A 27,936-nucleotide genomic window follows, 5' to 3' on the forward strand; every position below is an offset into this window, starting at 1 on the left:
TTCAGAACTTGGGAAATAATAGAAAATATAGGCAATTAAATGAAGTTATTCTGACCTCAGTAGAGTAGTCTGAAAAACATAAAATGGAGCTTCTACTCATTATTTTGTTTTCTTAAATCTCTCCCTTTTTAATGAAAGCAAGATGTAGCAAAACTTACTACTTACCACTACAAATTTAGTTAATCAAAGGCTCAATGAAGATTTTTTTTTCTTACCAGCCATTATTGGTCTATGCCATCTCCCCTTCTCTTAATTCTATTTTTATTCATGCTTTGGACATTGATAATGACAAAAAAGGAAACATTTGTCTTCCTAGCAGGCATACCCCCATCACACACACACACACACACACACACACACACACACACACACCTTCCTCCACCTCATCTAACTATTTAAAAACTATCAATTCCAACTACTTGAAATTTTAAAATATAGACACGTATTTGGTTTAACAATTGCCTTTTGGAAGCTAAAATACTTCCAAGTATGTCATTAACCTTGATGTGAACTCTGATATTTAATCAAATTTTTTATTTCTATTTTTTGGTAACAATTAATATTTTTTTGCAGAAATTATTGAACATTCTTTTTTGCTTTTATTATTATTTTTGATCGAGACATAATTGCACATATTAATGGGGTACAGCGTGATATCTTGATATATGTATACAATGTGTAATGGTCATATTCAGAGTAATGAACAATTAAACATTTAAACAGAAATTTGGGTTGGAGAATAGAGCAGAGAAAAGAAAGGAGTAGGGAGGTGAGTTTTCAGCATATAGCCCTTGACAAGTGGAGATCCAGGCCCAGTTTGGGACATGTGTTAAGTAAGGAAAAAGAGGAGGAGCAAGAATCAGTAGAGAGCATGGGAGAGGAAAAATCAAAGACCATCTGCTATTTTGACACTGTCTGGGCAACTTCTGGGGTAAGGATCTGAATACTTTGCCCAGCACTCACTGTAAACACGTCCTTCTAGTGGCTTAAAGTCTAGATGGGTGGCTATAATTATCATCAAAATATGTATTGATATAAACACAGCCTAAATAATACATATAAACATTTGTCACTGTAAATTTGTTAAATATTACATGATAGAACTAAAATATATCAGAGATGTTCTGGTCAAAAAGATGTGCTTATATACAGAGGAAAGGGGAGCATGCTATGTGTAGAGAGGAAATCCAATAAAAACTTGACTCCATTTATTTTTCCATTCAATATTGTTTATGCCATGCCTACTGTGTGCAAAACATAGTGCTGGTAGTGTCTGAAGAACAGTTGTTGACCTATGAGGCAGAAATGGAGAATGTTTTCAGGCAGATCCTAGAGACTTTGGGATGCTTATTTTTAGACCACCTCAAGAGGCCTTTGAAAGACAAACTAAACATATTGGGTTTCATCTTGCAGGCATTAGCAAGGCATTATACAGCAGGTCCGCGAATAACATTGTTTTGTTCATTGTTGTTTCATTATAAAGCTTACCAAAAAAAGGAATAAATAAATGAATAAAAATTATTGTCAAATAAAACATCAAGTTTCCCATAATCATACAAATGAACGACTGTAAATAATGCAGTACAAAGCGCTCAGTGAGCCCACTGTATTCATGATTGTGTTTGAACTGCATGGTGGTGGGATATGCTCCTGACAATATTGTCTTTGCAAACATTAATTCCTTGATTTAACTCACTATGCTGAGACTGCCATCACTCACTAATTCATGAAAAATTGAGCAAATAATTATCTGACTTGGTTTTAATTAACCCTTCTTAAATGTACTGATAGCTCACGTTTATTTCAGTGTTTAATAATGGAAAAGTTTTGGGTCTTATTTAGAAGCTTCTTGATGTTTTGTGGTCAGAAATAGGCCATAGGGAGCTGGTCATGGTGCTGAATACCTGTAGTTCCAGCTGTTTGAGAGTCTGAGGCAGGGGATCATTTGAGAGCAGGAGTTTGAGGCTATAGAGTGCTATAATGGCACCTGTAAATTGCCACTGAACTCCAACCCAGGTAAGATAGCAAGATCTCATCTCTAAAAAAGAAGGAAAGAAATATGCCCTGGAAACTTAAATCTTGTTGATATTAATGAGCCTATGTGTTAAAATTGGTTTTGTTATACGGCATTGTACTTGAAGTCACAGTTTCTAAGAACCTATTGACAATATTAAGTGAAGACTTACAGTGGATACATTTCTGAAGAAAACACATTATTTCCATCTAATATTAATGCTCCATTCTTGAAATGGCATTTTCAGAGAAGATTTCAGTAAAATGAATGTTGCTAAAAGGAATCTATAATTCACTAAGGGAGCAATATTAATTAGAGAAATATGTGCCTCTGAATTCATACAATTTGCATTTCATTTTATGGTTTTTTTTTTTGCAAACAGTTTACTAAATGATTGCAGTTGCAGATGGTTAAATTATTACCATCAGATGGCTGCCATGGCTGATATTACAGAAATAGGATAAAATCTGGTTCTTTATAAATAATAGAAAATCAGTGTTAAGCTTAAAAAAAAAAAGCATGATTTTCTGCTATAGCTGGCCCTTAATGTCAATGAGCCCAAGAGAAGGTAACAAGAAATCAATCTGTGGGAATGTCCATATTGGCTAGGAAAGACTGGTAAGTCAAATGTCCCTTTTCTATCTAGACAGGAGCTATCCCTGCTCTCATGACTTTCTTTAACAGACCTGGTCAGTACCAGTTTTGGAGCAAGGTGGCTGTTAAAAGAAGATGCTAGATCTTAGATTCAGTCAACATTGACTGTTGTGACCAACTGTCCAGTCTGCCCAAGACTATCCTGGTGACAGCCAGTATCAGCATTAAGTACAGCATTTTTTTGTGAGAATGAATATAAAGGGGTTCCAGAAAGTGACGTACGTCATCCTCCATCTGTCAGTAAAATCTGGGCATCAGTGCAATCTTTTTAAGTCTGGAACTTGCTGAGCTGTGGATTATTGTTTTATTTTTGTAGTTAGGAATAAGTGAAATAAGTTGTGTATGAATGCTGCCTACTAACACTGTTCAGGATAAAGCACCATTTCAAAAATGATTTTCCATATTAATTAAAGTCATTTCTAATAATCTCCACTTATATAAAAAGAATTTAGAATTGCAAACTAAAGTTATAGTGATTAGCAACTAAAGTAGGGCTTCATTCCAAATTCATATCAATGCAATTCACCTAGATGCAGACAGTCAGGCAGACAATGCTAAATCAAGCACAAAGTTTTCTTCAATATTTATTAAACATTCGACAGATTCTTGTTAGGCCTTTTCTCTGTTCTCTCTACTGGGCTTAGGGGTGATAGTGGGAAATAAAAACATAAAAGCCTCTATAATCATAAAGATGCTAAGATTAAAAGTGGAGAAGTATGGAAGGAGTTGAGCACAAGGAGCAAACTCGTTGGGCATAGATGTGGTTACAGATGTGTGTGTAGGAAAGAAATGGAAGGCTTCCTGGAGAAAGAAAGCAATGTTTAAACTAAGATCTGTAGCATGTATAATACCTAGTTATTTAGGAAATGTCATCATCCAGTTTTGGCAATACATTCATTGACAAGATATATGGTGTTGAAGGAAACAAGCGATATGGTTTGGGTCTGTGTCCCCGCTTAAATCTCATGTCAGATTGTAACCCCTAATTCTCTAGTTGGAGGTGGAGTCTGGTAAGAGGTGATTGAATCATGGGAATTTTTTCTCCTGAATGGTTTACCAACATAACCTTTGGTGCTATTCTCATGATAGTGAGTGAGTTCTCACAAGATCTGGTTGTTTAAAAATGTGTAGCCTTTCCCCTTCTCTTGCTTCCTCCTTTTCCAGCCATGTGCAGTGCTGGCTCCCCCTTTGCCTTACAACATGATTGTAAATTTCCTGAGGCCTCCACAGAAGATAAGCAGAGCCAGCATCATGCCTCCTGTACAGCCGGTGGAATCGTGAGCCAATTAAACCTCTTTATAAGTTACCCAACCTCAGGTATTCATAGCAATGCAAAAACGAACTAATATGAGTAATTTCTAAGTTTCTTTCTAGGGCACCTCACTGCATGCTGTTCTCATTGCTTATAGATAGCAGGTCGGTGCAGAAAGACAGTGAACTTAGGTTTAAAATGAAAACTAATTGGCCCAGTGGCAAGGGGAACAGTTATATAGGTGGCCACCAACTACAGGCAAAAACAGGTTCAAAGGTTGCCTTGCATAATGAAAGATGATAAGATCTATTTATTTGTGCAAAAGGTTTATATTCCTAAGAACAGGACATGGTGCCATTTGTCCTCTCAGTCTAGGAAAGGTGATGGGGTTCTTTCAAGCAAATAAACACAATCCTGTGTTAAACTGCATTGACAGATGAATAGTACTCAGAATAATGAATTTAATAACATGTTCTATTCTGCATTTTTAGATCCTTGCTACTCAGAGTTGCTGACTAACCAGCAGCTTTAGCATGACAGAGAATCTTGATAGAAGCAAAGAATCTAGGGCCTCCTCCTACCTGCTGAACCAGAATCTGAACCTTAAAAGACCTCGAGTGGATCACGAGTTCAAGAGATCGAGGCCATCCTGGCTAATATGGTGAAACCCCATCTCTACTGAAAATACAAAAATTAGCCGGGCCTGGTGGCAGGCGCCTGTAATCCCAGCTACTCAGGAGGCTGAGGCAGGAGAATGGCATGAACCCAGGAGGCGGAGGTTGCAGTGAGCCGAGATTGTGCCACTGCACTCCATCCTGGGTGACAGAGAGAGACTCCATCTCCAAAAAAAAAAAAAAAAAAAAAAAAAAACTCCAAGAGATGGGAATGGGGAATGCACATTAAATTTACAAAGTGCACTCAAGGCTACCCATACCATCCTACTTTTGCTTCTGAACTTGTCTCTTAAGAAAATCTGAACCACCTGAATAAATTTGAAAGGAGTATAATCAGAATGTTGAGGAAACTTGACATATCACAATGAAATGTTTAGCCAAGAAATAGGATAGCATACAAGAAATACGGTTTTTCAAATTTCTCAGTCTGTCATGTGAAATCAAGTGTTAAAAACCAGAACAATGAGTAAAACAAATCACAAAACAACAACAAAATCCCTAAGGGAAAAGTATGCCTAATTATTTACCGGAGATGATAGTGGTAGTATCAGCAAATTCTCTAACACTGGATATATACTGAAGAGGAAGGAAGAACTCCATTAATATTTATTTTGTCAATTAATATGAGCCAGGAACTTTACTGTGTTTTCCATGTTTCTCATTTTACTGGATGTCTGGCTTTATAATCCTTACAGAAGATAAAAAGCAAACAAAACAGTGCAAACAGAAAAAGACGAAACACTAAAACCCAGGCTGCTTTCATTTACTCCTATTGGCTTGATTCCATGGCAATTAGAATGGCCGCAGTGAGCTTTTCTCTTCCATTTTACTGCTGGTATCTAGTGTTTTGTCCTGAGCCTCCCATCCCCTATGCCCTCCTCCCAATGCTAACCATTATATTTTTCACCTAATTTTTATCTTTATTTCCTACATGTGGATGTGCAGGTTCTCTTCCATTTTATTGGCTGGCAATTTTGAAATCTGTAAGTGGTAACAGGATTTGAGCATGGTTTATGTTGGCTATTACGCCTTGTCTGGGTTGAATGCTGTGTAAGGTGTAGGGATGTCTGCAAGGTCAGGCTTCAGAACTTTTATTAGCCTCGGATCTCATTTGGTTCCAAGCTACATGCTGATAGAGCCTTTCTTCTTGGTGATATTTCCTTTCGAAAGAAGATGCTTTCCATATTTCAGTCCTCAGAAGTGCACTGCATGAAGTAACACAAAAGAAATGAATCATCGTTTGCTGTTTTATCACCAAGACTCATTACATAAATAATATGGGGTTTTACAGTAAATATGCACAATGGTGTTTACAATGAGTTGACCAGTAAGCATGTGAAACTTCCATGCCACAAATTGTCTTAAATGCCATTAAAGAAGTAATGACCTTGTAAAAATCAAATGGAAAAAAGGATAAGTACTGTTTTCTCTGCTCCTAATTCATGCTTGTAACTCTGGAACTGGATGCACAAATTTTTACTACAGCCTGGTTGGTCTAATGCAATTCATGAGAGATACTGTGCGGCAATTGTATGAAAGAACTGCTCAACTCTGGGGAGCCAAGCTTTGTCAGAAGTTGCATGTATATGTAATTTGTTTTCTCAGTAACTCCTTCATTACCTAATCATCTGAGAGGATCAAAGTTCTACCTTTTGAAGATTAATGAGAAGGGAAGAAAGAAAGCAACTTATGTGTCATCTACTGTGTACTGGGAACCTTAAGCAAATTTTATTTAATGCTTACAGCGACATTACAATGAAGCATTATTATTACATTTTAGAGTTGAAGAAATGGAGCCAAGATGATTTCAACAGTTTGCTCCCTCTGTAACTGCCATGTTGTACACATGTTGGGTTTTTCACCTTTTCAACAATACTATATGAGGAAATCATTATCTCCATTTTGCGGTCAAAAAGGTGGTTGATAGGAGTGTTTAAAAATGTACATTTTTGTCCTCTTTGAGGCTTAGTTACGTATATAAAGGGTTTTTCTATTTGACACTATTAAAATTTTGGACTGAATAACTTTTGTTGTTGGTGGCTGTCTTTGTCGTGGGGGTCTACCATGTGCATTGTAGGATATTAATTAGCATTCCTGGCCTTTGCACGCTACTATAGGCACAAGGTACACACCCCCCACCCCCAACAATTGTGGACACAAACAAACAAAAACTCTAAACATTGCCAGATATCTCATAAGGGGCAAAATCACCCCTATGTAAAAGTAGTAATGCAAAAGGATAACCATTGCAAGCAAGCAACAATTCTGGGATGCTAATGGAGATCCTGAAGACTGCAAATCCTTTGGTCACTTAAATAATTACTAAGAAATCGTAATTATAGCTAACATTTATTTAGTGTATGCATATGAAGTAAATCCAGGTTTTTTTTGTTTGTTTTTGTTTTTTTTGCCTATAGGGAAAGTGAGGCACAGCAAGGTTAAATCATTTATCTAAGGTCGAAGGCCTAGAAGTGGTAATGTGGTGATTTTTATACACTCCACATCTTCTTATGTTAGACACTCTTGGTGAACTATCCAGTAACCACTTCCAATCCCTTCTGCCTTATAGGAAGAGCTATCCTTCCATCAGAGGGGCTTCTGATGTTAGAGATTTGATTTTCCTTTCCACATATCCATGCCATAATCCACTAATCCATCACGACTAATGGGTTTGGCTTGTGGTGATATGGCTGCTGGTGGTGGACGTTCTTGTAATTTTTTTCTCTTGGATGAAAGAGAGAGATGTGCTAAGTGAGGCTTCTCCTTTCCCTACCATTTAGATTCTGAGATACGGCATCTATTGTGAATACCACAACAAAGTCATGGTATGAAAGCCAGGGTTTTGAAGACCAGGAGAAGAAGGGTGAGATCCTTGAGACCCTAACCAACTCTGGGACTACCTACCTGCAAACATCTATTTTGAGAGACAATAAAACTTCCTATTGATCAAGGCACTGTTACTTTGGCATTATTTCATTTGCAGCTAATGTCATCTTAATTTGCATGTTCCCAAGAAGCAACTATTTTAGAGATCTCTTATTTTAGCCTTTGTAGGGAACTCAGATGCAGACTGTTGACTTAATCATACTCCTTGATTCATGACATATAACCTTCTCTTGTTATAAATATGTCTTTATTTCTTTTTATCTATATTTCCCACCAGGAATAAATCTGAAGGTTTTAATGTGTACCTTTTTAATAGCATGTAATTATGTTAAACGTTGAATGGCATTTTGTTGGCATATATTGCTAATTTATATAATAAAAATAAGAAGAATAATAACCAGTATTATGGATCACTTACTATCTCCCAAGCATTTACCAAGTGCCTTTCATACATTGAATCACGTAATTCTAACAACAATCCTGTAAGATAGGCACTGTCATTTTCCAAGCTTCATGAATGAGGAAAATAAGGCACAGAGAGGTATATAAATGACACGGGGCTATAGATGCCATTCTGCTTATTACCTTTTTCACCCAGCACCTTGACTTTTAGGTCTAACCACAGTGGGGCCTGTGCACAGACTTTGTTGCTTATGGCATGTTATTCTCTTAGGCACATCCTCCACATGGACCCTTAGATGACCTCCAAATTTCTGCCATCAAAAATAAAGGTGCATTAAGTATCCTTATCCATATGCATTAAAATATTCCTATCTATAGTATATACAGAAAGACATATATCCAGAAGTCATTTACTTTGAGTAAAATACATAACCTGATTATGCTCTGAATGGATGTGCTAGACTTCCTGACCATCAAACATGCATGCGGATTCTTATGTCCCTATATACCTGTCAACATTCGGTAGTATCCAGCACTGTAATTTTTGTCAAACTATCTAGAGTAAAATATCTCATTATGTTTACATGTTCATTTTTCTAATCACATAGAAATTCAAACCTCTTCCTATGATTTGTAATAGGATTTCTCCTTAAGCCTTCAGTATTTTAAAATGTAACCTATTTTATGCCATGTGCATCATTTTCATTCAACACACTGATGAAGAGGGAACATTTGTTCATATGCTAAATATCAATAGCTTATTTCTGAACAATCAATACATAAGAGAGTCTTGGTAGAGAAATTATAGAATGAAAGTAAATCTCCTTTTTTGAGTTGGGAAATTAAAATAGAAAATAAAGAAAAAGAAATGGGTATTTCATGGATAAGGAGATATGCTAATATTGTTCTGGTCATTGTTGTGGCTACGATTTTTTAGTCATTTGAGTTTCATTTCTTGCTTCACTTCTAAGTGAAGGTCTACTCCAGACCTTGCATAAAGTATAGGAAAGCCCATGATGTAAAATTGTTCAGTCTGGCATAATTAGAGTCCAATAATATAAATAAAGATTCACGAACCACAAGCTGAGCCAACCAACCCAGCTGGGACACTGTGATTTGAAAGGTACTCTTGAGAGGATGATGCTTCATATAGTCACTTCCTAAGGACCTCTTCAAGGAGAGCTACAAACCACTACTCAAGGAAATAAGAGAGGACACAAACAAATAAAAAAACATGCCATGCTCATGGATGGGAAGACTCTATATCATGAAAAAGGCCATACTGCCCAAAATAATTTATAGATTCAATGCTATCCCCATCAAGCTACCACTGACTTTCTTCACAGATTGGAAAAAAACTACTTTAAACTTCATATGGAACCAAAAAAGAGCCCACATAGCCAAGACAGTCCTGGGCAAGAAGAACAAAGCTGGAAGCATCATGCTACCTGACTTCAAACTATGTTACAAGGCTACAGTAACAAAAACAGCATGGTACTGGTACCAAAACAGATATATAGACCAATGGAACAGAACAGAGCCCTCAGAAATAACACACCACATCTTCAACCATCTGATCTTTGACAAACCTGACAAAAACAAGCAATGGGGAAAGGATTCCCTATTTAATAAATGGTGCTGGGAAAACTGGCTAGCCATATGCAGAAAATAGAAATTGGACTCCTTCCTTACACCTTATACAAAAATCAATTCAAGATGGATCAAAGACTTAAATGTAAGACCTAGGACCATAAAAATCCTAGAAAAAAACCTGGGCAATACCATTCAGGACGTAGGCATGGACAAAGACTTCATGTCTAAAACACCAAAAGCAATGGCAACAAAAGCCAAAATTGACAAGTGGGATTTCATTAAACTAAAGAGCTTCTGCACAGCAAAAGAAACTATCATCAGAGTGAACAGGCAACCTACAGAATGAGAGAACATTTTTGCAATCTATCCATCTGACACAGGGCTAATATCCGGAATCTACAAAGAACTTAAACAAATTTACAAGAGAAAAACAACCCCATCAAAACGTGGGCAAAGGATATGAACAGACACATCTCAGAAGAAGACATTCATGCAGCCAACAAACATATGAAAAAATGTTCATCATCACCGATCATTAGAGAAATGCAAATCAAAACCACAGTGAGACACCATCTCATGACAGTTAGAATGGTGATCATTAAAAAGTCAGGAAACAACAGATGCTGGGGAGGATGTGGAGAAATAGGAACGCTTTTACACTGTTGGGAGTGTAAATGAGTTCAATCATTGTGGAAGATGGTGTGGCGATTCCTCAAGGATCTAGAACTAGAAATACCATTTGACCCAGCAATCCCATTACTGGGTATATACCCAAAGGATTAGAAATCATGGTACTATAAAGACACATGCACACATATGTTTATTGTGGTACTATTCACAATATCAAAGACTTGGAACCAACCCAAATGTCTGTCAATAATAGACTGGATAAAGAAAATGTGGCACAGACACACCATGGAATACTATGCAGCCATAAAAAAGGATTAGTTCATGTCCTTTGCAGGGACATGGATGAAGCTGGAAACCATCATTCTCAGAAAACTATCACAAGAACAGACAACCAAACACCCCATGTTCTCACTCATAAGTGGGAGTTGAACAATGAGAACACGTGGACATAGGGAGGGGAACATCACACACTGGGGCCTGTAGGGGGTTGAGGGGCTAGGGGAGGGGTAACATTAGGAGAAATAACTAATGCAGGTGACGGGTTGATGGGTGCAGCAAACCACCATGGTACGTGTATACCTATGTAACAAACCTACATGTTCTGCACCTGTATCCCAGAACTTAAAGTATAATAAAAAAGAAAGTACCCTAAACTTAATTCTATATGCATATCCTTGTCTATGAACACACACAAAGAATCTATTTTATTTTGCCACTGACGCCTGAGAAAAATATAGATACAAAAGACCGGTATTTGCAAGGAACTACAAGCGTCTCAGTGTTCCTGGAGCACAGAGAGTGAGACAAGTCAGGCGAGAGGAGATAGAGGCGAGTCAAGCCTTGTGTGCTGTGTAAAGGAGTGTGGACTTTATCACAGAGCCGATGGGGACCCAGTGAAAAGATTTAAAGGGGGAGGGTTCTGTCAGAATTGCAGCTCAGTGGATGAGGGATTTGAACATTTGAAAAAGACAGGATTAAAGAAAGTGAGAGGAGTAATTCAGATGACCAGCAATGAAGTCTTAAGTAGAGCAATGGCAGAAGGTAAAGACAGAGGAGACTGATTGGGGAAATAACATTAGCAGGATACATGGCTGGAAAATGAGGAGTCTGAACAGGGAGAGAGGGAAAGGGAGAAGAGCAAAATGAGCTCTAGGCTCCTGAAAAACATAAATTGAAATGCAAAGAAAAGATACAAAGAAACTGATTACCCGGGAAAGTTCAAAATTTCCTTAGGTCAGGAAGCCCTGATGCCACAGAAATGAGAGTCAACGCTTGTAACTGCTGAACATGCCCAGACACTATTGTACATGCTTTACAGAGAATAATTCATTTAATCCCTACAGAAACTTTGTCTGCCTTTACAGATGGGAAACTAAAATGAGGTTAGTTAGCCTGCCAGAAATCACACAGCAAAAGCATGAGTCACGTATAGGCAATGTGGTTTCGGTCTGGGTTCCAGAGGCCATACTTTTAATGACTGCACTATTCTACCTAGAGTTCCAACTTGAAAGCCCTAGCTAAGTCTCAAACCCTCCTCAACCCCACACACACTCCAGGCAAGCCTCTGGCATGGCCTTCCACCTCTCTCGCTTGCTGCTGATTTTCACCACTGAGAGGGCATGAAGGTCCAACTGTGCTAAGGCTGAGGCTTCTGGCATGAAGAGAGTGGTGCTCTATCAGCTTCTGGGCTGTGATACAAACACCAATCCTTCCCAACAGCCTTGACAACTCTGTACAACAGCCATGATACATGTTTTTATGTACGTTTCTATTGCAGTGAGTTGGTATCCACCTGCTAAGCTGGTACTTTCTCCAGGTGAGAAGAGAAAAGCCTAAAGTTTCCCTTTTTCATCAGAATTTAAATTGAAATTCAGGGCACATGCCTCTATCTGGTCAAATCTATTCTCATTAATTAGTTCAGGGGGTAGAGAGCTATAAGCCACAGGAGTTACTACTGGTGACACTGGAATATTCTGTGTATTTCTCTTCGTCATCTTTTTATTTTAGATTCAGGGAATACATGTTATTGTTTTTTACATGAGTACATTGCACAAAGTTGGGGATTGGGCTTCTAGTGTATCCATCACTCAAATATTGAACATTATACCCAATAGGTAATTTTAAACCCTTACCCTTCCCATTTTTATTATGCTCATTTTCAATGTTGCTGCTACTATAGTACATTTTCTTTAATTTTATTTTATATAAAAAGTCACGAGTTACACACACACACACGTACACACACACACATCTATGTACTTGTATATATATTTCAGCATACCAATGATAGATTAACTGTGTTCAACAAAAAGAATCTGCAAAGAAAGGGAAAGCATATTGGTCTGGTTGGGGGGTGGGGACGGGTGCATCGGCATAAACCTGATGAAAATCGATTTGTAAAGTTTGTATAATAAAAAAAAAGTATACTCAACAGGCTACTTAAGTTACTATAGGGGCCTCATAGACTAGACTGCAGAGTTGTCAAGAAAAAAAGAGTGATTGAAAATGTGTGTGTTGAAGAATGGAGAACCAATAATGTAGGACCAAAAACATTCCATTGCATGTGCAAATATTAGGATGCCTAGTCTTCTAAATACAGAAGTTGACTGCTGATTGATGTGCATTGGAGAATAAAAGGGAGATGGGAAAGTGACACAAAGTTTGATTAAATCAATGGAACAATTTTTTAACTATTAAAATAATTGAAGATTCTGTTGCAGTTTCTCCACTGCAATGAAATAAAACAAAAATAAAAAGCATGACTATTGATTGGTCACAAAGAAAAGTAAATGTCTCTATCAACAGAAATGTGATGAACTACCTAGAATATCTGAAAAAAATTAAAGAAATTCTACTAAAACTATCCAAGTTGAGTAAGTTGGGCGAATATACATCCTGTAAATTTGTATGTCAATAGTTTGCCTATTCGCCAGGATAATTAGTTGTGTAATACAGTGGGAATCAAAATAGCAACATAAATATGAATCACTCAAGATTTGCTATAAGAAACAGACCAATGAAAACATTTAAGAAATATAAAATATGAGAGTTTTGTTTTCAACAAGATGGTAGAGACATACATTTCCATATCTTTGCTAATAAGTACAGTTAAAACCCTAGACATTATTTGTAAAACAAATATTAAAAGAATCAGAAAGCTCAAGAGAAGAAGAATCAGCTGAAGATCTTGGGACGTCAGAAATTACATGACAGCGAATTCACTGTTTCTTTTTTGTCTCAGATATCCCAGATTTGGAGCTGAAAAAGACAGCGACTCAGAAATGTCAATGCACAAAAGGGGGAAAAAACAACAACAGAGAAACAGGAAAGGGACAGCCTAACTCTTTTTAGACCATAATTGGTCTACTCTAGTAAAAACTCCAAAAGCTGTGGCCCCTCCACACCCATGCCAGCAAAAACCAAGTGGGGAGACATCCACCATGATGAAGCCCTAATGAGGGACCCAAAAAACCCACCAGGATGGTATTTAAAAAGGTCAAATGGAAATCTGGGACTTTTATCTCCACCAGCCAGTAATAACTGCTTCCCCACAGTGTCCATGGAGACTACATAGGGATAATGGATTACCACCACACCTGGCAGTAGCAAGGTGTCCCTCTCTCTGTCCCTGCAAACAGGGATGGTGTCAGAGATGCAGAGTCAGAAATTTCACCAACATTCTGTGATAACAAGCCCACCCTCCTTGTGGTCTCAGCAGAAACTACATACTGAACTGGAACACTTGAGTCTCCACCCCCAAGAGTCAATGGAGTCAGAGTGGGGACTCTAGACTTTATTTTATTATTTTTTAGAGACAAGGTCTTTCTATGTTGCCTGTGCAGGTGTGCAGGCATGGTCATAACATACTACATATTCACAGGCATGGTCATAACATACTATAGCCTTAAACCCCTGGGCTCAAATAATCCTTCTGCCTCAGTCTCCCAAGTAGCTAGAGCTATAGGTGTGTGCCGCCATGCCTGACTGAGGGATCCTAAACTTTTGCTTTCAGCTGGCAGTAATGAGTTGGCACACTTTCTTCCTCTGCCATAATGGTGCCAGAAAACACACACACACACACACACACACCACACACAGCTAAAATAAAAGATTTAAATAAGATTCAGAGTCTTGTAATACAAAAATTTCCAACTTTCATTAGATATCAAACTCAATAAAAAGAACTATCAATAGATGCCAACAGCAAGATTGTAGAGATGTTAAAAGTATATCACAAATATTTTAAAGTAGCCATGATAAAAATATTTCAATGAGAAGTACATGCATGCTTGAAACAAGTAAAATGTCTCAGCAAAATTTCAAGCCTTAGTAATGAAATAAAAGAGATGAAGACACAAATGGAAATTTTAAAACTAAGAAATACAATAACCAGAATAAAAAAACTTAGTTGATGGGCTCGACACAACAGAATGTGTGTGTGTGTGTGTGTGTGTGTGTGTGTGTGTGAGAGAGAGAGAGACAGAGAGAGAGAGCGAGAGCGTAAAGAATCAGTGGACTGAAGATAGTACAGTAAAAATGACCAAATTTGACTAACTGTAAGAAGACAGACTGGAAAAAACAAGAGCACCTCACAGACCTTGAGATTATGACGGAATATCTAAAATTCACTTCTGAGTTCTGGAAGAAGAAAGAAAAAGGTAGGACTGAAAAAATATTGGGAAAAATAGTAGAAAACTTTCCAAATTAGGCAAGAAATTTAAGCAAACGGAATTAAGAAGCTTACAAAATATAAGCAGGATAAACCCAAAGAAATACATACCTGACAATCCTAATTTCTTTTCTAAAATTTAAACACATTCACACACAGTCTTAAAAACAGTGAGAAAATGGTACTTTACCTATATAGGCAAAATAATTCAAATAACAGCATATTTATCTTTAGAAATCACAGGCCCAGAGAAAGTATAATACTATTTTTTAAGAACAAACAAAACATATCAATGCAGACACTTATGTCCATCAAAAATATTATTTAAGAATGAAAGAAAATCAAGACATTCTGGGTTGAAACAAAAATAAGAAAATGTATTGCCTGCAAAACTATATAGCTAAGGGAAGTTCTCAATAGAAAACAAAAATGATAAAAGAAGAAACCTTGGAACATTAGAAAGGAAAAAATAATGTGATAAGCAAAAATATGGGCAAATAAAATAGGGTTTCTTTTTTTGAGTTTCTAAATTATGTTTGACAGGTAAAGAAATAAATACTATCTGATACAGTTCTACATGTATGTAAAAGGACTTTTGTAAGGCAGTAAGATTATAAGTAAGCAAGGATAAAGTTCATTTTAGCCCACTGAGTGTAAAGGATGATAAATTTTCTATACTTTCTTTCAACTGATAAAATGATAATACAGTAGATTGTGATAAGTTATGCTTATATATTGTAATATCTGGAGCAAACAGCAAACTAGTTATACAAAGACATACACTCAAAAACACTCAAGGAGTCAGGAATAATTAAAAAAGAAAAAACAAGATTAAAGAACAAACAAAACCCAAAAAAATTCATAAATAATATTGACAGTTACATTAAATGTGAAGAGTCTAAATATAAAAATTAAAAGACAAAGATTCCCAGAGTGGGATAAAAATTATTACTTAAATATGTACTGCCTTGAAGAAACTCGGAAATATAACAATATAGGTAGGTTTAAAATAGAACAATGAAAAAATATATTATGTGAAACTTAATCAAAGAAAATTAATTATTTATATTAATATCAGACAAAGTAGACTTTGATATCTGTCAGACAGAGTGGGACATTATGTAATAATAAAAGGGTCAATTCACCCGGAAGATATAACAATCTTAAGTGTGTTTTCACCAAACAGTAGAACTGCAAATATGTGAAGTAAAGACTGATATTATTGGAAAAAAGAAATAGACAAGTATATAATTATAGACGGAAACTTTATCACACTCCTCTCAATAACTATAGAATGGCTTGACCAAAAATTCAAGAGAGTAAAATTAATCAATACTTTTGACAAAAATTCTCTAATCAATATTTATTAAACACTGCTAAACCATAGCAAAAATGGCTTTATTTTCTAGTGTCTTTGGAAAATATGCCAAGGTGGATAATATCCTAAGCCATACAACAAACCTGGACATAATTTTAAGAATTGAAATCATGCAGAGTTGTTTTATTTGAACACAGTGAAATTAGACTAGAAATAAATAACAAAAGATAACAGAAAAATCTCCAAATACTTGAAAACAAAAACAAAAACAAAACACAGTTTTTAAAATTCCATGGGTCAAGAAAGAAGTTTCAAGGAAACTTTAAAATTAAATTTTACTTTATTTTTATTACTTAAAATATTAAAATTTAATATTTTATTAATTAAAATAAAAATTTATTATTTCATTATCAAAAATAAAAATACAACATATAAATACAAGTATACATATAAATACAAAAAATACAACATATAAAAATTTGTGGGGCACAAATAAAGCAATGAAGATAGTGAAATTTACAGCACTAAATTCAGACATTTGTTGTGTAGAAAAGTCTTAAATTAAGCTTGATGTACAAGCTTAAGTCTCAAAGCTTGTACATCAAGAACCTGAAGAAGAAAACAAAACCAAAGCAAGCAGAAGGTGGGAAATAACAAAAAATGTAACAAGAAATAAAGGAAATTAAAACAGTAAAACAACAGAGAAATCAATAAACCAAAGGATTTTTTTTTTTATTATACTTTAAGTTCTAAGGTACATGTGCACAACGTGCAGGTTTGTTACATAGGTATACATGTGCTCTGTTGGTTTGCTGCACCATCAACTTGTCATTTACATTAGGTATTTCTCCTAAAGCTATCCCTCCCCCAGCCCCACATCCCCCAACGGTCCCCGGTGTGTGATGTTCCCTGCCCTGTGTCCGTATGTTCTCATTGTTCAACTGCCACCTGAGTGTTTGTTCTTCTGTCCTTCTGATAGTTTGCTTGGAATTATGGTTTCCAGCCTCATCCATGTCCCTGAAAAGGACATGAACTCATCCTTTTTTATGGCTGCATAGTATTCCAACAGTGTACACGTGTCACATTTTCTTAATCCAGTCTATCATTGATCGATATTTGGGTTGGTTCCAAGTCTTTGCTACTGTGAATAGTGCTGCAATAAACATATGTGTGCATGTGTCTTTGTAGTAGCATGATTTATAATCCTTTAGGTATATACCCAGTAATGGGATTGCTGGGCCAAATGGCATTTCTAGTTCTATAGATCCTTAAGGAATCACCACACTGTCTTCCGCAATGGTTGAACTCATTTACACTCCCACCAACAGTGTAAAATTGTTCCTATTTCTCCACATCCTCTCCAGCATCTGTTGTTTCCTGACTTTTTGATGATCGCCATTCTAATTGCATGAGATGGTATCTCATTGTGGTTTTGATTTGCATTTCTCTGATGAGCAGTGATGATAAGCTTTTTTTCATATGTTTGTTGGCTGCATAAATGTCTTTTTCTGAGAAGTGTCTGTTCACATCCTTTGCCCACTTTTTGATGGGGTTGTTTTTCTTTTTTTTCCTTGTAAATTTGTTTAAGTTCTTTGTCGATTCTGAGTATTAGCCCTTTGTCAGATGGGTAGATTGCAAAAATGTTCTCTCATTCTGTAGGTTGCCTGTTCACTCTGAGGATAGTTTCTTTTGCTGCGCAGAAGCTCTTTAGTTTAATTAAATCTCATTTGTCTATTTTGGCTTCTTTCGCCATTGCTTTTTGTGTTTTAGTCATGAAGTCTTTGCTCATGCCAATGTCCTGAATGGTATTGCCTAGGTTTTCTTCTATGGTTTTTATGGCGTTACATCTTACATTTAAGTCTTTAATCTATCTTGAGTTAATTTTTGTATACGGTGTAAGGAAGGGATCCAGTTTCAGCTTTCTACATATGGCTCAGCAGTTTTCCCAGCACCATTCATTAAATAGGGAATCCTTTCCCCCTTACTTGTTTTTGTCAGGTTTGTCAAAGATCAGAGGTTGTAGATATGTGGTGTTATTTCTGAGGCCTCTGTTCTGTTCCATTGGTCTATATATCTGTGTTGGTACCAGTACCATGCTGTTTTGGTTACTCTAGCTTTGTAGTACAGTTTGAAGTCAGGTAGTGTGATACCTCCAGCTTTGTTCTTGCCCAGGATTGTCTTGGCTATGTGGGCTCTTTTTGGTTTCATATGAAGTTTAAAGTAGTTTTTTACAATTCTGTGAAGAAAGTCAGTGGTAGCTTGATGGGGATAGCATTGAAATTATAAATTACCTTGGGCAGTATGGCCATTTTCATGATATTGATTCTTCCTATCCATGAGCATGGAATGTTCTTCCATTTGTTTGTGTCCTCTTTTGTTTTGTTGAACAGTGGTTTGTACTTCTCCTTGAAGAGGTCCTTCACATCCCTTGTAAGTTGGATTCCTAGATATTTTATTCTCTTTATAGTAACTGTGAATGGGAGTTCACTCATGATTTGACTCTGTGTTTGTCTATTATTGGTGTATAGGAATGCTTGCGATTTTTGCACATTGATTTTGTATTCTGAGACTTTGCTGAAGTTGCTTATCAGCTTAAGGAGATTTTGGGCTGAGATGATGGGGTTTTCCAAATAAACAATCATGTCATCTGCAAACAGAGACAATTTGACTTCCTCTTTTCCTAATTGAATACCCTTTATTTCTTTCTCCTGCCTGATTGCCCTGGCCAGAACTTCCAATACTGTGTTGAATAGTAGTGGTGAGAGAGGGCATACTTGTCTTGTGCTGGTTTTCAAAGGGAATGCTTCCAGTTTTTGCCCATTCAGTACGATATTGGCTGTGGGTTTGTCATAAATAGCTCTTATTATTTTGAGATGTGTTCCATCAATACCTAGTTTATTGAGAGTTTTTAGCATGAAGGGCTGTTGAATTTTGTTGAAGGCCTTTTCTGCATCTATTGAGATAATAACATGGTTTTTGTCATTGGTTCTGTTTATGTAATAGATTACGTTTATTGATTTGTATATGTTGAACCAGACTTGCATCCCAGGGATGAAGCAGACTTGATCGTGGTGGATAATCTTTTTGATGTGCTGTTGGATTCAGTTTGCCAGTATTTTATTGAGGATTATCGCATCGATGTTCATCAGGGATATTGGCCTAAAATTCTTTTTTATTGTTGTGTCTCTGCCAGGCTTTGGTATCAGGATGATGCTGGCCTCAAACAATGAGTTAGGAAGGATTCGCTCTTTTTCCATTGATTGGAATAGTTTCAGAAGGAATGGCACCAGCTCCTCTTTGTACTTCTGGTAGAATTAGTCTGTGAATCTGTCTGGTCCTGGACTTTTTTTGGTTGGTAGGCTACTAATTATTGCCTCAACTTCAGAGCCTGTAATTGGTCTATTCAGAGATTCGTTTTCTTCCTGATTTAGTCTTGGGAGGGTGTATATGTCCAGGAATTTATCCACTTCTTCTAGATTTTCTAGTTTATTTGCTTAGAGGTATTTATAGTATTCTCTGATGGTAGTTTGTGTTTCTGTGGGATTGGTGGTAATAGCCCCTTTAGCATTTTTTATTGCATATATTGGATTCTTCTCTCTTTTCTTCTTTATTAGTCTTGTTAGTGGTCTATCTATTTTGTTGATCTTTTCAAAAAAACCAGCTTCTGGGTTCATTGATTTTTTGAAGGATTTTTTTATGTCTCTATCTCATTCAGTTCTGCTCTGATCTTAGTTATTTCTTGCCTTCTGCTAGCTTTTGAATTTGTTTGCTCTTGCTTGTCTAGTTCTTTTAATTGTGATGGTAGGGTTCGATTTTAGATCTTTCTGGCTTTCTCTTGTTGGCATTTAGTGCTATAAATTTCCCTCTATACACTGCTTTAAATGAGTCCCTGAGATTCTGGTTCATTGTGTCTTTGTTCTCATTGGTTTCAAAGAACATCTTTATTTCTGCCTTCATTTTATTATTTACCCAGTAGTTATTCAAGATCAGGTTGTTCAGTTTCCATGTAGTTTTGCAGTTTTGAGTGAGCTTCTTAATTCTGAGTTCTAATTTGATTGCACTGTGGTCTGAGAGACTGTTACGATTTCTTTTCCTTTGAATTTGCTGATGAGTGTTTTACTTCCAATTACGTGGTCAATTTTAGAATAAGTGAGATGTGGTGCTGAGAAGAATGTATATCCTCTTGATTTGGGGTGGGGAGTTCTGTGGATATCTATTCGGTCTGCTTGGTCCAGAGCTGAGTTCAAATCCTGGATATCCTTGTTAACCTTCTGTCTCGTTGATCTGTCTAATATTGACAGTGGTGTGTTGAAGTCTCACATTATCATTGTGTGGGAATCTAAGTCTCCTTGTAAGTCTCTAAGAACTTGCTTTACGAATGTGGGTGCTCCTGTATTGGGTGCATACATATTTAGGATAGTTAGCTCTTCTTGGTGAATTGATCCCTTTACCATTATGTAGTGGCCTTCTTTGTCTCTTTTGATCTTTGTTGGTCTAAAGTCTGTTTTATCAGAGACTAGGATTGCAACCTCTGCTTTTTTTTTTTGCTTTCCTTTTGGTTGGTAGATCTTCCTCCAGCCCTTTATTTTGAGCCTATGTGTGTCTTTGCATGTGAGAAAGGTTTCCTGAATACAGCACACTGATAGGTCTTGACTCTTTATCCAATTTGCCAGTCCGTGTCTTTTAATTGGGGCATTTAGCCCATTTACATTTAAGGTTAATATTGTTATGGTTGAATTTGATCCTGTCATTATGATTTTAGCTGTTTATTTTGCCTGTTAATTGAAACAGTTTCTTCATAGCATTGATGATCTTTACAATTTGGCATGTTTTTGCAGTGGCTGGTACTGGTTGTTCCTTTCCATGTTTACTGCTTCCTTCAGGAGCTCTTGTAAGGCAGGCCCGGTGGTGACAAAATCTCTCAGCATTTGCTTGTCTGTAAGGGATTTTATTTCTCCTTCACTTATGAAGCTTAGTTGAGCTGGATATGAGATTTTGGATTGAAAATTCTTTCATTTAAGAATGTTGAATATTGGTCCCCACTCTCTTCTGGCTTGTAGGGTTTCTGCCGAGATATCCGCTGTTAGTCTGATGGGCTTCCCTTTGAGGGTAACCCGACCTTTCTCCCTGGCTGCCCTTAACATTTTTTCATTCATTTCAACCTTGGTGAATCAAACAATTATGTGTCTCGGGGTTGCTCTTCTCAAGGAGTATCTTTGTGGTGTTCTCTGTATTTCCTGAATTTGAATGTTGGCCTGCCTTGCTGGGTTGGGGAAGTTCTCCTGCATAATATCCTGAAGAGTGTTTTCTAACTTGGTTCCATTCTCCCTGTCACTTTCTTGTACACCAATCAAATGTATATTTTTTTTTTCACATGGTCCCGTATTTCTTGCAAGCTTTGTTCATTTATTTTCACTATTTTTTCTCTAATCTTGCCCTCTCACTTTATTTCATTAATTTGATCTTCAATCACTGATATCCTTTCTTCCACTTGATCAATTGGTTATTGAAGCTTGTGCATGTGTCACATAGTTCTCATGCCATGGTTTTCAGCACCATCAGGTCATTAAAGGTCTTCTGCACACTGTTTATTCAGTTAGCCATTCGTCTAACCTGTTTTCAAGGTTTTTAGCTTCCTTGCGATGGGTTAGAACATGCTCCTTTAGCTCGGAGAAGTTTTCTATTACTGACCTTCTGAAGCCTACTTCTGTCAACTCATCAAACTCATTCTCCATCCAGTTTTGTTCCCTTGTTGGCAAGGAGCTGCGATCCTTTGGAGGAGAAGAGGTGCTCTGGTTTTTGGAATTTTCAGCTTTTCTCCTCTGGTTTCTCCCCATCTTTGTGGTTTTTATCTGCCTTTTGTCTTTGATGTTGTTGACCTACAGGTGGGGTTTTGGTGTGGATGTCCTTTTTGTTTATGTTGATATTACTCCCTTCTGTTTGTCAGTTTTCCTTCTAACAGTCAGGCCCCTCAGCTGCAGGTCTGTTGGAGTTTACTGGACGTCCACACCAGATCCTGTTTGCCTGGGTATCATCAGAGGAGGCTGCAGAACAGCAAATATTGCTGCCTGATCCTTCCTCTGGAAACTTTGTCCCAGAGGGGCACCCACCTATTTGAGATGTCTGTTGGTGCCCACTGGGAGGTGTCTTCCAGTCAGGCTATGTGGGGATCAGAGACCCACTTGAGGAGGCAGTCTGTCCATTCTCAGAGCTTGAACGCCATGCTGAGAGAACCACTGCTGTCTTCAGAGCTCAGCTGGAAATGCAGAAATCACCCGTCTTCTGCATCAATCTCTCTGGGAGGTGCAGACTGAAGCTGTTCCTATTTGGCCATCTTGGAAGTGACCTCAAGTGATCTGCTCACCTTGGCCTCCCAAAGTACTGGGATTACAGGTGTGTGCCACCACACCAGGCTGACAGCCATAGTTTTGTGGCTTCTCACATGGCCTTTCTTCTGTGCTTGCAAACAAAGGATGTTTTTTAAAGGTCAATAAAGTCTACAATCCTCTAGAAAGATAGCTGAAAATGACATAAATTACTCATATCATAAAGGAACCAGAATATTAATATAGTACCTGACTATATAAAAATAATTAATAAAGGGATACTAAATCAACCCTGCAAACATAAGCTTGAAAACATAAACCGAATGCACCAAATCCTCAAAAAATACAATCATAACACACCCAATATAAAATGCATAATTAGAATAACCAAATTACTATTACTTAATTTGAATTTGTAATTCTTAAATTTGCAAGGAAACAAATCTTCAGTAACATATGGTTTCACAGGAAAATTTGTGCCAAACATTCAAGTAATTGCAATAATATAATCTCTTTCATAAAATAGAGTAGGAGGGACACTTTCTAACTTATTTCCTGAAGCTAGTATTGCTCTATACTAAAACCAGACCAGCTCAGTACAAAAAAGAAATCCATTTTCTTCATGAGTATAGATACACAAATCTTGAACAAAATATTGGCAAATAGAATTTATCAATATACAAAAAGAAATATACATGAGGACCAAGTAGGGTCTATTCCAGTTGTGCAAGGCTGGTATTCAAAAATCAATTAACGTAATCCACCATTTTAACAGGTTAGAATCACTAAAATCACATAATCATATTGATGCTGAAAAAGCATTTGGTAAAATTCAACATTCATTTATGATAAAAAACTCTCAGTAATATAGGAATGAAGAGACTTTTTTTTCAACTTAATTGAGACAAAGTACAGGAAACAGCTTAAATTATAGTTAATAGTGAAAGAATGAACAATTTTCACCTAAGACTTGGAACAAAGCAAGGATGTCTGCTCTTACCATGCTTTATCTTCATAGTGCTGGTAGTACTAGCCCAGCACTGAAATAAAAGCGTACAAAGGAAGAAACAAATTTCCCTACTTGCAGACAACATAATTGTCTACATAGAAAACCACAAATAGGCTGGGCACGGTGGCTCACACCTGTAATCCTAGCAATTTGGGAGGCCGAGGTGGGCAGATCACCTGAGGTCAGGAGTTCGAGACTAGCCTGGCCAACATGGTGAAACCTTGTCTCTATTAAAAATATAAAAAAATTAGCCGGATGTGATGGTGGGTGCCTGTAATCCCAGCTACTCAGGAGGCTGAGGCAGGAGAATTGATTGAACCTGAGAGGCAGAGGTTGCAGTGAGCCGAGAACATGCCGTTGCACTCCAGCCTGGGTGACAAGAGTGAAACTCCATCTCGAAAAAAAAAAAAAAACAAAAGAGAAAAAAAATAATTTTAAACAAATAAAACAAAAGCCCAATAAAAATAATCTCAGAACTAATAAGTGAGTTCAGCAGGGTTGCAGGATAAAAAGATATTTGGCTTGACAATTTCTTAAAAAGTAATTAAACCCAAAACTACAATCTGACCCAGAAATTACACTCCTGGGCATTTCTCCCAGAGAAACGAAGACCTGTATTCACACAAAAGCCTGTATATGAAGATTCATGGCAGCTTTATTTGCAATAGCCCAACACTAGAAACAACTGAGATGTTCTTCTGCAGGTGAATGGTTAAACAAGCTGTAGCACATCCTTATCATGTAATATTACTTAATATAAAGGAATTAACTATTGAATCATGGAACATTACTTAATAAAAAGGAATTAACTATTGATGCACAAGACAGCCTAGACAAATCTCTAGGGGGATGTAAGGATGGTTAATGGGTATGAAAAAATAGAATGAATAAAACATACTGTATCTGATAGCACATCACGGTGACTATCATCGATAATAACTGTACATTTTAAAATAACTTGAGTTTAATTTGATTGTTTGCAACTCAATGAATCAATACTTGAGGGGATTGATACACTATTCTTCATAATGTGCTTATTTTGCATTTTGCATACCTGTATCAAAATATCTAATGTACCCTATAAATATATACATCTACTATGTTACTACAAAAATTAAAAAAAAGGGAATCCTAAAAAAGTTAACAGTATATGGTTTCATTTCCATAATATTCTTGAAATAAGAAATTTATAGAAATTTAGAGCAGACTAGTGGTTTCCAAAGTTTAAGGATGAATGAGACTATGAGGGAAGTAGGTATGCAACAGGTATAAAAGTGCAACATGAGGCATCCTTGGGATGATTGGGCTGATGGAAACATTCTGTGTCTTGAATGTATCAATCTTTTATTTCCAATTACATATGAATGTATGATTATTTCATATTAATAAAAAGTTTAATTAAAATGTTCGAATTAAAATATACAATATCCGGCCAGGAACGGTGTCTCACACCTGTAATCCTAACATTTTGGGAATACGACGAGGGTGGATTGCTTGAGCCCAGGAGTTTGAGCCCAGCCTGGGAAATATGGCAAAACGCCCTCTCTACAGAAACACACACACACAAAATTAGTTGGGCATGGTGGCATGCACCTGTAGCCCCAGCTACCTAAGAGGCTGAGGTTAGAGGATCACTTGAGCCTGGGGAGATCAAGGCTGAAGTGAGCCATGATTATGCCACTGCACTCCAGCCTGGGCAACAGAGAGAGATCCTACCTCAAATACACACACACACACACACACACACACACACACACACACACATGCACACACAATATATATATATTGTATAATGTATATATATTATATATATGTTAGCATGTATACACATACACAAGATGTATATTAATGCATCTATCATCTAAGTATTAGTCCATGTAATATTTTTCCTTGATATAATATCTTGCTATTAGCAAAAGGTTGGTTTTCACGTAAATATTTCATAAAAAACTTTAAATCAAATAGCAAAAAACATTAATTCAAAAGTTATTTTAATTCAGAAAACCATTTAACGTTAAGCAAAGGCTTTAACTGAGAAAACGGTGTTAGTGGAAGAATACCCATATATGTTCTAAACTTATGATAGTGGAACAAGTGTGGCAATAGAATAGGAATAGAAAAATCAAACAGAAAGTGTTTAGATATTGAGTTATGTGTGAATGTGTTTAGGTAGATAGATAGATACAAACTGATATTTAATAAAAGAGGCACTCACCATTAGAACAAAACATTTGATGAGATTAAGAAAAATAAAAGGTTCCCTAATATATACTGTATATAGAATTAAATTCCAGACATATTAATGTAAAAAGATAGCAGCAAAAGAACTAGAAGCATAAATAGAAATCTCTTTTTAAAAATCTTGCTGCAGGGAAGGCCTTCTTATATATTTTTATCTTTTTATTTAATTTTGAATAAATAATAATTAAAACTTCTTCCTGATTTTAAAATGCACGGAAGGATATATAGTGAAAAGTTTATTTTTCTTTTGTACCCAGCCCAGTTCTCCTCTCCATAGGCAACCGGAGTTAATAGTCTCCTGTAAAACCTTTCAGATGTATTACACTCAAACATGACTAAAAATGTGCACCTGTACTTCTCATTTTTATGTAAACGAAAACACACTATGTACACTGCTTTGAACTTTCCCTCCACTTAACGATGTTTCCCATAGTGACGGTAACTAATACTTACATGGCACTAGCCTCTGTGTCAGGCCCTAGTCTAAGCACTTTTAAAATATTTATTCATGGAATCCTTGCAACAATCCTAAGAAGGAGGCAACATGGTCATCTTCATTTTTAGATAGATAAATGATGTGCAGAGAGGTTACATTCCTCTCGTTCAATCTCCACCTTTAAAATCCAAGCTTATAAAATGATACTCTCACATCTTAATATCACTCCTTAGGGCAGAAAGCGTTTCCTCCTTTTCTATGTCTACAAAGTATTGTGTTGTATAGATGTACCATAATTTATGAAACTGGTTATCTATTGTTATTTCTAAGTTTTCTTATTTTAAAAAGTATTGCAATGGAGACACTTGTAGTACTTCTCTTTGCACTTATTTGAAATACAGAATAAATGTGCCGTACAGAATTTTGTGGTAAAGAGCATGAACATTTGTAATTTAAACAGATATTTGCTAAATTGCTTCCATTTGGAGTTGCATCAATGTGTACTCAAAGCAGCAGTGAAAAGGAAAAAAAAACGCTGAAAGGATATAAAACAAAATGACTGTTATGCTTTTTTCCTTTGGTAATTGGATAATGGGTGATTTTTATTTTTCAAAATTGCCTGTTACATTTTATATTCTATTGAGGTAAGATATGTGGAGGATCAATTTGTGTCATTCCTCTGCAGGTTTTCTTCCCAGTCTAACTCCACCCCATTTCCTATTCATTCATTATATGCATACTTTTTAAAGCAGCGATTTTATTTTTTAATTATTCTTAACTTCAGTATATCTTTTACACGGCAGAAGAAAGAGCACTTTGAAGTCAATATGCATTCCTACTTTTGTAAAAATCTATGCTTGTTGAGGAGATAGATATTTATCATGAATCCATTAGCCCTTTTGAGAGAAACAAGGAGAAAGTGATTCTCCAGTTGCAGTGAGAGGGGAGTGTCCTTGGGTGTACAAACTGGTGGGGAACAGCCACATGCTTCTTGATAAGGTGGCAAGATTTCAGAGGGAAGAAATACACAATGATCAAGGGAAGGAGGGCCAGAGGTACAGAAGATAGCGGCCTCTTCAAAGGATCCTATGACACAAATCTGGTTTTAAAAGGTCCCATCCAGAAGTATTGATATGACATACAGATTGGAACAACATCTAATGCAAGAGTTTCCAATGAGAACTGGTAACTACCTACCATACGGAATTCTCCAAAATGTTGGACCTCAGGGCATTTTCCAAATTTGAGGGGATATTGAGTCCCAAAAGTGACAAAAAAATTACTTTTCATTTATTTAGTGGAGTGTGTGTGTGTGTGTGTGTGATGATCAGAATCATACTTAAAGACGTAATGTGAAGCTATTTCAGCCTTAAAAGGTGAATAACTCACTAACAGCAGCTGTTACCACCCTTCTTCATTTTTCTTCCAGTGGCTCTGGGGATTTTCTGCAAGCAAAAGACTGTGCATATACATCTAGTGAAGAAATTACTGTTCCTAGTATCTGTTAATTATTAGACTGGTGAAAAAAGGCATATTTGGAAATGATGTTCAGAGATTGAAAACTTAAATGAATAACACCTTAAGAATCCTGTTTTCTGATTCTGACATTGCTTCCTTTTATCTATGTGATTTGAGCTGTGCTTGCCCTCAGCACATAAGCTTTGTCCTATTGGGACAGTGACAGAGTTAAGATCTTTCTTTGCTTTAGGATATTGTTCCTTTATTACCAAAGAGAGTATTCACCAAGCTCATAAAGATTTTCTTGAAAATGTGGGGGAAAATACTGCGTTCGTAGATATTGAACCATTTCTCTAAACAATTCAGGAGTTGAT

General features: G+C 36.6%; 1 long non-coding RNA gene across 1 annotated transcript in view; it reads right to left on the minus strand.

The window, feature by feature from the left end:
* Positions 1–223: 223 nt before the first annotated feature.
* LOC117974660 (uncharacterized) overlaps positions 224–27,936 on the minus strand; it is a 54,708-nt gene continuing 26,995 nt past the window's right edge. The window contains exon 3 of the long non-coding RNA XR_004664745.3: positions 224–5,799. This is a non-coding gene — a long non-coding RNA (uncharacterized LOC117974660). The remainder of the gene's footprint in view (positions 5,800–27,936) is intronic.

Source organism: Pan paniscus, chromosome 8 (assembly GCF_029289425.2).
Source record: "Pan paniscus chromosome 8, NHGRI_mPanPan1-v2.0_pri, whole genome shotgun sequence".
Taxonomy (NCBI): Eukaryota; Metazoa; Chordata; class Mammalia; order Primates; family Hominidae; genus Pan; species Pan paniscus.